Source organism: Lissotriton vulgaris, chromosome 5, assembly GCF_964263255.1.
Source record: "Lissotriton vulgaris chromosome 5, aLisVul1.2, whole genome shotgun sequence".
NCBI lineage: Eukaryota > Metazoa > Chordata > Amphibia > Caudata > Salamandridae > Lissotriton > Lissotriton vulgaris.
Genome location: NC_141693.1, coordinates 522,814,663 through 522,829,475, shown reverse-complemented (window position 1 = coordinate 522,829,475; position 14,813 = coordinate 522,814,663). Strand labels below are relative to the sequence as shown.

Genomic DNA, 14,813 nt, shown 5'->3' with positions numbered 1-14,813 from the left:
GCACGGCAAAAATTTATTAAAAGCTGGTACGATGGAGGCATAGCTCTCCCAGACCTGCAGAGATACTACTGGGCGGCGCAACTGGTGACTGTCAATCACTGGATATATCATCCCCCGGATGACCCAGCATACGCCCTCGACAGGTACCAAACTGACCGCTCAGGATATTTGGGAGCTTTATATACCACTGAGAGGAAAAACAAGGGGAAAGTTCTTCGGACCGACCAAACATACACTAGAAATTTGGTGTCTGGTTACTTCTCGACTGGCATGGGCGGGCACACTCTTGTTGGCCACACCACTATGGTTTGCCCAAGGGCTGGGTAGACTAGGCTACCAGCCTGGATTCGACAAATGTAGGAGATTTAGGACTATCAAAAGTAGGATATTTGGTTAAAAAGCGGGCAATACTGACTTTCGCTGAACTCCAGACAAAATATTGGATGGCACAGGGAGAACTATACAGATACCTCCAGATCAGACACGCGTTGCAGGCAGCTTTTCCGTCTTTTACAGACATACCGGAATCGTCGCCCCATGAAAATCGCTTGCTTGATGGGCCTCTCAAGTCAAAGGCGATATCCCTAACTTACAGGAAGCTGAGTAACAACCTCCCAGACGCCTTCCCGAAGCTCAGTGAGCCGTGGCAGGATGACGTAGGCCCTATAGAGGATGACGATTGGCAATCGGCCCTGAGTTCCCCGCGTGAAGCTGCTATAACCCAGAGGTTTCCCCTTATTCAACTGAGAATACTCCATTGATCATATATGACAGGGACAGTCCTGGCCAGGATAGGTTTCAGACCTGATGACAAATGTGTGAGGGGATGTGGGCAACAGGCCACATTTTACCATACACCATGGTCCTGCCCCAAGGTATGGCCACTTTGGGAGGAAGCCACGAATCATATGCACACAGCCCTGGGGAAAGCTATTACACTCACACCACAGCTCGGGATATTGAACATATGGGAAGCTACAGATCAAACAGACGTTGAGAGGCAGTTTGCAACGCTGGGTTACTCGCTGGTTAAGAGAGATGTGGCTAGGCGCTAGGGGGTCATGCGCCCACCTCATGCGACACTGTGGGCCAAAGAAATGGATAAATTTATGCTGGCAGTGACTGAGGTCTAGAAGGCTCGAGAATGCCCAAAGAAGTGGGATAAGAAATGGTCACACTGGAATGCATACAGGGGAGATGTGTGTGTGTCGCCCACAACTGAAATGGAAATGTGAAGGCAGGAGAGACTGGTAGGGGATATGTGATGAACATTTCTTGCTAAATGCTTTAATCGTACTATCATATTGAAAATATGCAAAGTATTGACCAATCAAGTGCTGTATTATTGTGATTTTACTCAATAAACAAAGTTTAAAAAATAAACAAAGTACAACCTCCATTTCAATGGTGCTGCAAGCAACTGTGATGTGTTGGCATGTGTTTTAATTTATTTATTATGCAAAACTTATAGCACACAAGTACTCGACGCAAGAAGGCAAAAGTAAGAGGAATATGAAGAGAGCGCACAGCAAACTCAGAAGTGATAAAGGCAAAAGAAGACAGAACTATGATAAAAGCAAATGCTGGAATGGAGTCCCCGTTACAGGTAACAGTGTGTTAAGAGGCCGCGACACTAGCAGCTCATGGATATTCGAAAGGCTTATGCAGAGGAGGGGCTCTTTGTCACAGAGAACACCACCACATTCGCTGAGCTCAAATATCTTAACAGATCTCAGAGAAAGTGAGGAACCTAGGAAAAAAATCTTCAAAAAGCCCAGGATAAGTAGAAGCAGCCATTTTTAGGTCGAGCATTCAAGACCTCTTATATATACTTTAGTATACACTTATATGTGTATGTATTTTGTGGGCTCTGAAGAGCAGCTTCCACTTAGGGACTTTTTTTATGTTCAACTGCCTCCATTTAACTGTCTTGACAGAAAACGACCAGTAGAGGTCAGTAAAATAAAAATACCAGAATTGCTTTCTGCTGAGGGACTTTTTTACATTTTTCTGCCAACTACCTCTATTTAACTTTCATGCTAGAAAACGACCTGCAGAGGTCAGTAAAATACCAGAATCACTTTAGCATTCTCTAGATTCCAGTCCATAGAAATTGTCTTCCACTAGCACCCGTAGACAATATTTTTTTCAAATCTTGTATTTTCAGTGATAAGACCACCAAAGGCCCTGATTTCATATTAAAAACAGAGCTTTGGACTATACCATTTCCCGCTGAAATGCAATGTTTCTCTCCATGTGTTCCCATACGTATCCTGCAGTTTGGTGCTTACTTTCCCTCCATGTTAAAGAACAGTAAATGTTGCAGGACCCAGGCTAATGTGCTGCATGGCTAAATACATATAAGGTCCCAAAGGTGAGACCGATTGCATTGCAAACACATTCAGGAAGAACCGTGCTATCGACCAGGTCTGTTAAAGTGAGTTGCACCGAACTGGAACACCAGTAGCCCATTGTTCGGCTTCAGAGGGAAATCTTTCTGACGTTTAGAATGAAACTCTGCACACTTGTAAAGGACATTGATGATTGAAGCCTGTAGATAGAGTCCTTTTTCCAGTTATTAAAATGTGAAATCTTGTTCATTTGACTTTCGTATAGGCAGCCCAAGAATAGATGGTATCTCAAAATGGCATATGTCATTTTACCTAACACTCCATATCCAGGATGACTGTGGGAATATTTAACACCACCTCTGCCCCTCCTAGTGAATAGGAGCAATATTATCAAATGGCAGTGGGTAGGGAAGAGGAACAAATCGAAATCCGAAAAGAATGTACTGAGATAAAAGGACAAACAGTCAAGTTTCTTCCCAACCCCACAGGAAACTGGTCAGCAGCCTTCAAGCAGTCAGTAATGAGGATGTTCGAGTCTGATCTCGTAATAGTCTCCGCCTCTTAATGTCTAAGGCTGCTGCCACCCAAAACAGAACACCAAGTCGTAGGGGTTTTGTGTGTGTGTGTGTAGGAGCGGGGAGCCTCTTAGAAGAAAACTTATAAGACTATCCCCTCATGCATCACTCAAAGCTTAACATGTATTTATCAGACAGACGATGTGTGTCCTACTGCAAAACCGCTCAACAATTAGGAGCTCGGTCTCACAAATGAGGAGCAGTCTAAAAGAAAACATTCTGAATGCTGCACAATCCCGGATATAGTTGAATTAACCTCGGAGTTTCAGGCTATATTGTTAGTTAGGAAATATAAGTATGAACTATTGTTGAAGGCAGCATAAATAGTATGGCATACTGTGTTGAAGAATTTCAGTAAACATTATCCAAAGAATACAACTCTTCGCCCTTTTGAGACGAGTCCTTTATCGTGATTTTACTCTAAAGTTAGTGCTGCAGAAACTCCAGTCACACAGGCTCCGCGAACACACCCTACTTCACACCCCTGCTTCACCAAGAGACCGAACTATGAATGCTATCTCCTGCACCAAACCCTAGCTCTGCAGCGCGCCGGGAGCAGGCTCATCCACTGATTGGAGATACGCTCCTGTGAGGCGAATCCCAAATTGCATTATCAAGCACCAGGAGTTCAGCCCATCCAAATTTAGGGCAGCCCGTACTAAGCAGGCCAGTAATGTGGCATCAGGCTTTAATACCAGCCAGAAATATACAGACTAGCTGAAAAGTAACCTGGGTGCACAGTCTCAGTTGCAGTCTTAAATACTTTTCAAGGACAAACAAGCATTTATATACACGTAGGCCTGCTTCCTCGGATCCATTTCTTAAACAAAGATGGGTATTTTTCTCTAAACAACGGTATGCGATTAGAAAGGTCTTAATTTCTTTATTACTAGTATCCAAAGCTTTCGATGAAAATGGTTATTCTGCCGCTGAATGCAAAATGAAAATACTAGATATTTTCGGTTTCTGTATTTTTATTAGACAAGGTGGCAACACAAGTGTGGGAAGAATTACATTCAGTGACCAAAAACAGTTTTAGGTCTTGGCTTCATAGCAGCCTGCAGCCCATGAGCTCTGATTTAATTATCAAATAAAGGGAATGGGAGGGGCCCAGTCATTTGCATTACACTTGATTAGCACCTATGACTGCAATTGCAAACAATTCAGACAAAATAAGGAAATTTGTAATAATACGTGGCGTAATACGTGGCTTCATGCGTTATAAGAAATATTAACACGAAACAATGTTGCTATGTGAAATAGGGCTAACCCTTCTCAATCTGCACTGGTCCTCATTTTTAACTGGAAAATCCATAGCAACATCCAGGCAAAAACAGACATCCCCATGAGACGGCAGGGAATATTACTGTAAGCCAACAGCTTCCCCTAATTTTTTTTTACAAATCTCTCAGATCAAGGAAGAGGAGTGTAATTTCAAGTCGTATCATTAACTTTTTGGGCTACGCCCATCTACTTTCAATGGATCTTTCTACTGCCTTGAAGGCTTACCAATAAAAGATTCTCTGCCCCCCCAGCCCCCACGCCACCCCCCCACCCCCCCCCGGTGAGGAACAGAGTCCCAGCTATGTACTACAATCTGAGAGCTGTATAATAAAGGGAAGCGGTTTCAAAAACACTGGATTTGCAGCAATTCTGTGGTAAATTAGATGGCCTGAAAAGGTGACTGGTTTCCAGGATGTTCTGCAGGCTTCAACTTCAGATACAGCCATTCTTAAAGAGCACAACAACAGGAATTAAAAATGAGGGGGGGCTGCAACTAATTGCATTTATTATGCATTCCTTAGCCAAGTGATTTATTTATTTATTTTAAAATTTTATAGAGCGCGAACAAGACCCAAGAGGGTATCAGAGCGCTGTACAGCGTTGTAGTAGCAATTATACAGAACATAAGGAAGGTATTACATTAGTATCGTTGGTGCAATTTAGCGCTACTATAAAAAAAACATCTAACAATCAACAGTTGATGCAGTTAAAGGGGCTGTCTAGGATTAGAACAAAAAGAAGGGAAAAATATGCCATAGAACTTCAGTGAGAAATATTTCAAGATTTTGGTTATTAACAGAGCGCACTAACATGATCATCTTGCTAACGTTCGTTAATTAGTAGCCTTTTAACCAGTTTTTTTAAAGGAAGTAGTGGAAGGATTTGATCTGATCTCTGTGGCAAGGAGTTCTAAATTCTTGGAGCAAGACCGGATTTGATTTACATAGTCGGCTATTATTGTGCTCCGAATCCACAACATCAGGGCTTGTGGCAAAATGCTCTGCTGCACAATGGTGACATTACAGGTCCTTGCCCAAAGGATAGATCAATTTAATCCAGGTCAGCAGTCTACACTCTGATGAAAAAGAAATAAACAAGGTTCCTCGTTCATCCTGTACCCAGTTCAGGACTGAATCCACACAAATCCTCTTTCCTATGTTTGCAATGACCCACAGCAACACCTGCCCCAATATATTTTTGTTGGTGTCTCCGACTCAATGTTATGTTTGGCAGTCATAGTATGTCGTGCTGTTTGTCTGAGACTGTGGTGCAGTAGTTGCAGCCTGCAGCATCTTCCTTGCACTCTGTGCTAATTAATATTTGTTGCACTGGTGCTGCAGATGTGTTTTATTTTTCTGCATGTTGCAGTCCTGTGGCGTGAAGGCGGAGGTGGTGTGCGTGTGTATGTGTGTGATCTATGCCCACATCTACTTGATGCTATTACCAGCGCTTGTGCCCTGCTGCGCCTGTGCTTATACATGAGGCGTGCCCATATGCAAAGAAAAAAAATGTCACTCTCCCCAATACACTACCCTTTCTCACCCTATACCGCTCTCAATATATCCTCTACCTCAACTCCAACTCATCCCGAACCTACCTTCTCCAAAATAACCCTTTCTAAACTCTTCCCTCCTCAGCTTACCCCATCCTCATTTTACAACTATGATCTCCCAAACAACTCTTTCTAAATTCTTCCCTCATGTATCCACCCTTGCTCTCATTCCAAACCTCTTTTTACTACTATGATCTCCTTAATCCCTTTGTAGAGACTCTTCCCTCCTCCATCTTTTTTACTCATCCCAAACCTAATCTTACTACTTTGATCTCCCAAACAACATTCTAGACCAGTGTTTCCCAAACTGTGGTCCGCGGACCCCCAGGGGTCCGTGACACATTCCCAGGGGGTCCTCAGGCAGTAATTTTAAAAAGCACAACTAAGTTCCTTGTAGAATTTGCAGGTTTCCAGCAACAATAAAAGTGTCAAGATAACATCAGTGATTAATGAACCTGCTGAAAAGAGATGAGAGTTTTGTCAAGTGGCAGCTTTGACTTATCTAATGTAGCACAGAGGGTTAAAATGCCTGCTGCAAAGAACGTGTACCATGCATTTTAAAAAACTGTTTTTTATGTGCATAGGTTAGTGGGTTACTGCTTTTGTCACAGAGATTCTTTTGTTACTGTGCAGTTCATAAATGAAGATCGTAAACTAGCACAGGGACCTACAAAATGTCATCAAAGAGCTGCTTGCAAACTGCATGGTACAAGTTAGAAACATATGTATTTTTCAAGTCTTTCATTATCTGATGCTGCTAGAAAGGTTTATTTTGGTGGAAATACATTTTTATTGTTAAAGTCAATGCTAACCACTGTGTTATGTTCTGAATCCTGAGTTTGAGCTTCTCCAGACCAAGCACTCTTTAAAAATGCCTACCAGTATGAATGATATGTGAATCCTACACCTTATAGTCGCATTTGCCTTATGTAACATTTTCTATAAACTGATTTACACGTATGAATCATTGTTTCTATGGGGCAGATTTACAAGGAAAGTGACTCAGTATGTGCCGCAAGCCATTCGGCTGCGCCGCACTGAGTCACTTTCAAAGCACAGGGATGCAACATATTTACAACAATATGTTGCATCTCTGTGCTTCCCTCTGCGCTGGCGCACAAACTGCTGCCATGCGCCTGCACAGGCACATTTACCCATGGTTGTAGGATTCCTGCGTCGTGGGGAGATTGTTTATATGCAGAAAGGGTTCCCTTCCTGCACATAAACAATCAGAAATTGCGTTTTTCAACTTCTAAGTGTGCTGCATTAGCACACATAGAATCTGCAAAACGTCATTGTTTTACTGATTGTGTATGTGCAGGAAGGGACACATTCCTGTGCATAAACAATCACCAGAGGTGATATCCTCTTTCTATGCGTGCTGCAGAATGCAACACGCATTGAAAGAGGACAAAAAACGAGTAGAAATGAATACATTTCTTATTGTTGCGCCTCCCTACGCCTTCCCTGGGGCGGCAGAGCATTCAGACGCATTTTAAGATTCACGATTTCTAGTAAATCTGGAAATGTGTCTGGTTTCATGGCTGCTGCGTAGGGACACTAACAGCAACACCCATGGATCACCCCTTTCACGCAAAGTGCTGTGTGCAAATGGGCCATATTTACAAGACAAGGAAAAGTCATGCACAGTGGCTTTTCCTGCCTTGGAAATATGGGGCACTAAAATGCACCACCGGTGCGTCACTTTTTGTGACGCACCCGTGGCGCAAGGGGCTTGTAAACCTGCCCCTATATGTGTGTGATGTAAAGTGCCTTCAATGGTATGAGAGATGCTATAAAACAAATGAAATACATGTGAAATAGGTACTATGGAGAGATGAGTCACTGTTGGAGGGTGATAATAAGGAAATCATTGAAGAACCCCAACAAAGATTGTCGTACCCTAGTGCATAGTAAGGCCATCATTTACTATTCTTTAAAAGCTGATACAATTCAATATGTAATGATACATTTGTTGCAGAATGCACTATTGTTTCTTACATTTTCTTGGGGGGAGAGCATCCCAAAGCCCCCTTTGTAGTGGTCAGGCTCACTCACTGCACTTGGGGTGCACTGTATGGGGACTGGCCTGAAAACATTTGCCAGTGCTTCTTTGGGTTTCCAGTCCGGCCCTGGCAGGAGCCTTGTACTTCACAATAAAACCAATCATTTAAAAGTTAGTCACAGAGATGCAGCACTAATCTTCCTGTTTTTTGCAAATTCTTTCAACATAAAATACTAAAATCCTTAGTAATTTGAGTATTTATTTTGTGTGCACATGTGTGTTTATTGTTTTCGAATTACTGTTTGAATGTTTGAAATTTAAATCATAAAAATTTCTTGGGGGTCCCCGGCTTCCAGTGGTGACACAATGGGGGTCCTCAGGAGTCAAAAGTTTAGGAACCACTGTTCTAGACTCTTCAATCCAACTAACAGACTCGCAAATCCACCGCTCATATTTCCCTATACTAATTCACCATCTTAACTGAAACGAGAAAATAATGACTTTGTCACTACAACATGATGGCCTAAGAGGCCAAAAAAAACAAAAAAGTTGGCAGCAAGCTAAGTGTAACTCAAAGTGAAGCAAAGGAGAAAAGAAAAAAGTAAGGAGGAGCAAAGAGCAAGCAGCACAAAGAAGGGTAAAGGGAGGGACCGAAGCACAAACAAAATAGATAACGATGAAACTGGCCAGAGATGGGGGCGTGAACTAGAGCAGAGAAAAAGGTTAACATTCCAATGCAGGGACAGACCTTTAATACCATACCAAGCAATCACAGACTGCACCAACCACATTCCTTTGTGCTTGCGATGCAAAGTAAACACCAGTCACAATGAAGCAAATGACATGACAGGCCACAGACCGTACGGGAACTTACAATAAAGCTGAGGCTAGATCTGCCAGCAAGGAAGGAACACTGGACAATGCCAAAGAGAAAGACAAGAAAGAGAAGAAATTAATAGAGTGCTCGTAAATGTAAAATACATTTTCTTAGCAAGAAATCCATCAGGGCACGGTCAACTCAAAATTCCATTCGTCCTAGGTTGGTAAACGGAGTACAACTATATTGTGTAGCAACGGTTATTGGTGGCAACAAATAAGTAATCGGTGCTATAGAAAATAGTAATCAGTGCTATAGAAAAACACACGTTTGTGATATTAGTGAAGGTGTAAAAAGAAATTGCAGAAAAACGTTTCATTGGTGCCAAATACCAAGCTTTGCATCGGCTGTCAAAATCCTAATCTTAGCATTTTACAGAAATTATTTGGAATTTGCGAGTTTGCACAAGAGTTGGGTCTTAATAGATGTACCGCATCAGTGAGTCAACAGTGGTCAAGTGCATGCACTTATGCACAACGTTCTTTTTATGGGCCAGCTGTTTCTATTTAAAATTTGAAATATTCTCAAGGCTGTTGTAAACAAAGTACTTCATGGAATCCCCAAAAGCACATGGCAGCAAGCTAATACAAGCAGACAGTGTGGGGTCCAGGTTAGCAGAAGAAACTTTCTGGCAAAAGGTTATGGAAAGGGCCCTTCACACCACCTCAGAGGATCTAGGCCTGCTTCCTGGGCACTAAAGAAGATCCATTAGACAAATGCCTAGAAACAGATAAGCACTGCCAAAGCCAATAGGCCTCGTCTTTAAAATGCGTTAGCCAACCCTTTGGGTTTGCTAGCTTGTTAACAATGCTGATCATCATCATAGACAACGAAAGTGAAAAAAATGGCTGGCCTGATTGATGAAGTGTATGCATCACCACACACGTATATGTAGCCATTGTGATGCTATAGCATACTTACTTTTTTTTACTTTATTGCTTACCCCTCGATCATAATTTCTGCATGCACTTTCATCACCATGAATGTGCATATATGCCTTATGCTGCACCAACTCCCTCTCAAAATTGTTACTGTGAATTTACCATTCAAAGATGGTTAACGCCAATCTTGGACAGATAAATAAATAAAATTAAAAAAGTAGGTCCCAGAAAGTCCTTCTTCAAGACAGGAGCAGCCTGCTAGCAAATAAAAGCTGATGGGCCCTCACAAAAAACACAAAAAACCCTAATAATAATAAATCTGAAATAAAATAAGAGAACACGAGTAAGATGCAGGGGAGCAACTGAAGAGACTGAGCATGATAATGCAAGTCAACTCTGCCAAGCGGCAGTGTGCAATAAGGGGCAGGGGTTCAAAAAAAGAAGTAAGAGGTAGATAACATTTCGGAGAAGTGATGGACAAGCTCGGGGCATGGGAGCAACAGAGAACGGTGGGGATAGAAGTAGCAAGGCAGCACACGGGGAATACAGCAGTAGCTTGACCTCTGTTCCTGCCCTGGCTGTATGCAGTTCTTTCCAAGCTCTTCAAGTGATGCTCGGTTGCTCATCGCCTCTAACTTTTCAGCTATCATGAAAACTGCATTTTGAAGGGAGAGCAGGGTTTTGTTCATTGCCTTAAATTTAGGTGGATTTGTCTCCTCACAGGTGACTCAGATTCTATTAATTCAGCTAGAGACCAAGGTATTGTTGTAGTTTTTAATTGTTGCTTATGACGTTAAAGAATTTTGAGTTCCACATTTAACAGGAAGATACTTCTTTAAGTAAAGGAAAAACACTTATGAAATTGATTAGGATGTAAGATGCACAACGGTGAGTTGCCATATTGTTTGAAATGACCAATGCTGAGCCGACAGAAGCAACTTTACATTCCAGAAGGAAGTGGAAGTTGGATTTATGGGTAGAGATTACCGAGCAGTGCCAGAAAAGCAGCTACAACCATGCAAAAATTGAGCTCCGCAAACCACAGGCACGAGCTATTGCACTTTAAATATCAATACCCTATGTATTGCTCTTCAGCAACCTTACATAGGTTTGATCTTACACGTAATCCCAAATGCTATAGATGTTGGGCCTCCCAAGCCAATTTTTCTTTTTACTTGTAAGACACTGTCCACTAATATGGGATTGCTGAAGGCTGTAATTAGAGTGCTATATCAATTAACAAAACAGGCCACTCAGGAATCACTGGACGCCCTGTTGGGAAGTTTGGAACATTTCAGCCTGGACTAGACAGCTGCTATAATGCTGCTATTAGCTAAACAACTAGTGGCGCTCCATTGGTTGCTTACTTCATAGCCCAGTCGCAACATGGCTACTAAAACAGACTAGATGCCGAATTAGAGGACTATGCCTCTGCAACATTTTACGGCTAGACCAGGTAACATATGGGGACCACCCAAGGACTACCTCAACAAATTGGAATAAAGTGATTGAGGGACGACCATGGTGGAAGAGTGATGCTGGATAGGGCAATCTATGGGGTGTATGAGATACAGAGAGGCATATGGATGCTGCCCTCGGCCTTTTCCCGGTCGGTTATCTTATGTTGGCAAGCAAGGAGCTTGTTGGTTGCGATGTGACACCCTGCAGAGCACCATGGACAGGTTTACATACTTGCCCAGTAACGATATATATAAATATCTCATACCATTGATGTAACTGCAGTACATGATTTTGCTGTCATTAGAAAACATTTTTAAATAAATAAAATAAGTTAAAAACACACACACACACACACACACACACACACACACTTGCGCACGTGCCCACACATAAAAATTAAGTATCCAAAATAAAGTTTGTAAAACCGTGGAAAATAGAATTTGCTTCTTAACAATTTATCACATTATTCTATTAAGAATCCTGTTAATTTGAGTTACGAAATGTTAATGTGACTGGTTTTTTAACCCTTCCTAAGTCCTTAAAGTCATCAACTTTCCTAGTAAGGACTCTAGCAGATCTTTAAGTACAAGCACACGTTTGTGACTGGTGATTTACAAGACCTCAGTCAAGAGGAGGCGAATCTTGTGAGGAAGACATGATTTCATTAAGTTCTGCACAACCTGAAGTACTGCACACCCTTTCTCTAGCTATGGATTCTCATCCACGGTTCATTTTGAAGTGGTTACTGCTGTGCTTGCAACATGTTCCTTTGCTTATTTATTTTTGTTTGATTTAAGAGGTCTGTCCCACAGCATGCCTTCTTGTTGGTATCACTTTTAAAATAATGATTTGTTGTTCAGAAGTGTAAGCACATTTTTACATGAGAAAGGCAGCACTACAATTGTATTCATCCTCAATTCTGAAGGGTGCAGAGATTTTTGTGTCTGCTAAATCATCCTCATTTTCCTTATTCTGTTTCTTGTGAAGATCACGTCAAACCTTTGACTTACATGGACACTGGTTATGATGTATTACCCCCATACTGCAGAAGAGTCAGAAATGAATCAGGTGTTCATATAGTCCACTGGACCTGTGGTGCCATTGCTACCAGATTCACTCATTCCTCTTCCGTCAGAGCACATTGCACAAGGGCAGTCTCTCAGTCTGTCTTTCTAAATTCACACACATAAGGACATTACGTTGTGACATCTCATACTATCCGTGCTTTCTGCAAGCACTGATACGCGTTCCTGTTCCGCAGCAGAAGTTCGTCTTTTCAAAATACTTCTCCAATAATTTGGCTGTAAGGAGGGTCTAAGGGGGTTAGTTTACCGACCCCGACACCTCAAAACCCCTATTCAAATGTAACAACAAAAGAAGAGATGTTCGGTCAAAATAGATGTGTGTGCTGTACTAGAAACTAAAGAAAAAGTGGGATCATATAGCAACCACAAGAAATAACACAGGGCTGAGAAACTCCCATCAGCCCACCCTTATGGCGGAATATCATCATGTGGGATACAGATAGTAAATCCAGACCTCGCCCAACCCATCAGTCGATGGTGCAGAGATGGATTTCTGAGGCGGAACTCTGGCCACAGTGTTGTTCAAATGGTGCTGATGATGTGCAGTGCTGAGAGGATGTGTGTGAAATTCTAAAATTGGCTACTACGGCAAAAAGTCAAGTTTAATAAGGATTGTCCTAGTGTCAAAATTAAAATAACGCCTGATAGTCTGAAAATATAACTATATTCTGGCGCTGTGTTATAGTTATATTTTCAGACTATCAGGCGTTATTTAAATTTTGACACTAGGACAATCCTTATTAAACTTGACTTTTTGCCCTAGAAGCCAACTTTAGAATTTCACACACATCCTACAGCACTGCACATCATCAGCACCATTTGAACAACACTGTGGCCAGAGTTCCACCTCAGAAATCCATCTCTGCACCATCGACTGATGGGTTGGGCGAGGTCTGGATTTACTATCTGTATCCCACATGATGATATTCCGCCATAAGGGTGGGCTGATGGGAGTTTCTCAGCTCTGTTTTATTTCTTGTGGTTGCTATATGATCCCACTTTTTCTTTAGTTTCTAGTATAATGGTTTGCCTTGAAATGCCAGGTAAAACGGTCCTCCTCGAAGTAGGACAGGTTTGTAGAGGTGTTACAAGCTATGCTTCAGTACTGCGTGACTAAAAGTATTACCTGAATTGTTAAAGGACGTGCATAGGTCTCCTTTAACTAACAGTAGTACAGTTAAACCAGCTTCCTTGTTTTCCTACTTTTTCTAGTCAAGAGTCAAGGTATCTCAGCTTTGCTTTTAAATCTCAAATTATCTCAGCTACACAGAAGATGGCAACTTATGGATTTCTTCAAGTAAACCAACTTCCTGGTTTGCATTTTAAACTAGATGTACAGAGCTTCTTTGTATCCAGCATTTTGTTCCATATCGTTTTTCTTGGTTTCGTATAACAACAAGAAACCTATTCAGCACACAGCAAGGTAATCTTTTCAACTCCAGAACCCATTCACACAAACATAGTCAGAAAATAACATGTTATTTCTATCAGGTCTCGGTGTCTAGAAGGACACAACAATCATTAGCTGAAATTTGTGCCTCACCACTCACAGCTTATTTCTTCCAATAGTTTTAGTCTTCCTCAAAAGTGGCCTCTAAGCTAATGTTTAAGTTCAGCACATTGCTGTCACTGTAAGTTGGGAGTACAATGGTCTGCTAGAGATGCTTGTAAGCAGGCAAAGATTTTAAAATGTATTCTTAATCTAAAAAAACAAGTGTGCCCAGTGAATTTTGTAATCTTTTCATATCAAGTAACCATTATCAGAGTGCACATTTCCAGTAAGGCAGTGCAGTTGGTTGATTGGGTTCTTTTTATCAATCACTCCGTATTATTTTCTGATGGGAGAATACGTTGATTCACACAGAACAAAACAGGTTTATGAAGGAGTTGGTTAACATGGTTTTCGGCTTGATCCCAAACCCTAGCCTCATTTTCAGAAAGAGAATGTGCCCATTCACGTGTATTAAAGAGCATGAACTGTCAACTAGTGGATCAGAAACCGTATACATCTTAAGTTGCTAAAATGTTCAGTATTTAAGATCGTTAATGTCCAATGCAGAGCAGTCCGATATTTTCACAAAGCTATCCAAAGGTAAATGTTCAGAATGTGCTTCAAAGGACATCTTGACGCTTGAACAAGTAATATATATCCTCTGTGTGGATGAACTGGTAGTCTTTAGGACTTCAAAAAATGCATTAAATCAGCCACAACCAAAAGAAATGTCCTGGCAGACACAGATGGACTAATGATTTAATTCAATTTGACCTTCCACGCTGCTCATAAAAATAATTAAAACGCTTATTGCGGTTTAAAAAAAACCCTGGTTTAGCCACCTGAAGTATTTGTTCAGAGACTATCAATCAATCAATCAGGACATTTATAAAGCGCACTACTTACCCATGAGGGCCTCAAAGCTGCTACAGCTTGAAAAGCCAGGTCTTGAGTAGCCTCCTGAAGGTTAGTAGGTCCTTGGTCTGCCGTAGGTGGATGGGGAGGGAGTTCCAGGTCTTGGCGGCGAGGTGGGAGAATGATCTGCCACCGGTGGTTGCTTTACGGATGTGGGGGACGGTGGAGAGGGCGAGGTCAGCGGAGCGGAGCTGGCGGTTCGGGGTGTAGAAGGTGAGTCGTCTGTTGAGGTATGCTGGTCTGGTGTTGTGGAGTGCCTTGTGTGCGTGGGTGAGGAGCTTGAAGGTGATCTTCTTGTTGACAGGAAGCCTGTGCAGGTCTCAGGTGATTTATGA

General features: G+C 41.9%; 1 protein-coding gene across 8 annotated transcripts in view; it reads right to left on the bottom strand.

The window, feature by feature from the left end:
- The window catches only part of SGMS1 (sphingomyelin synthase 1), a 1,111,197-nt gene that overhangs the window by 151,832 nt on the left and 944,552 nt on the right, over window positions 1–14,813 (bottom strand). Inside the window, exon 1 of one of the 8 annotated variants that reach the window (XM_086921965.1) lies at window positions 8,642–8,660. The exons of the other annotated variants lie outside the window; for them this stretch is intronic. The gene's annotated coding sequence lies outside the window, so the exon portion shown is untranslated. Of the gene's footprint in view, window positions 1–8,641; window positions 8,661–14,813 lie in introns of those variants that run through there. 8 annotated transcript variants of the gene reach the window in all.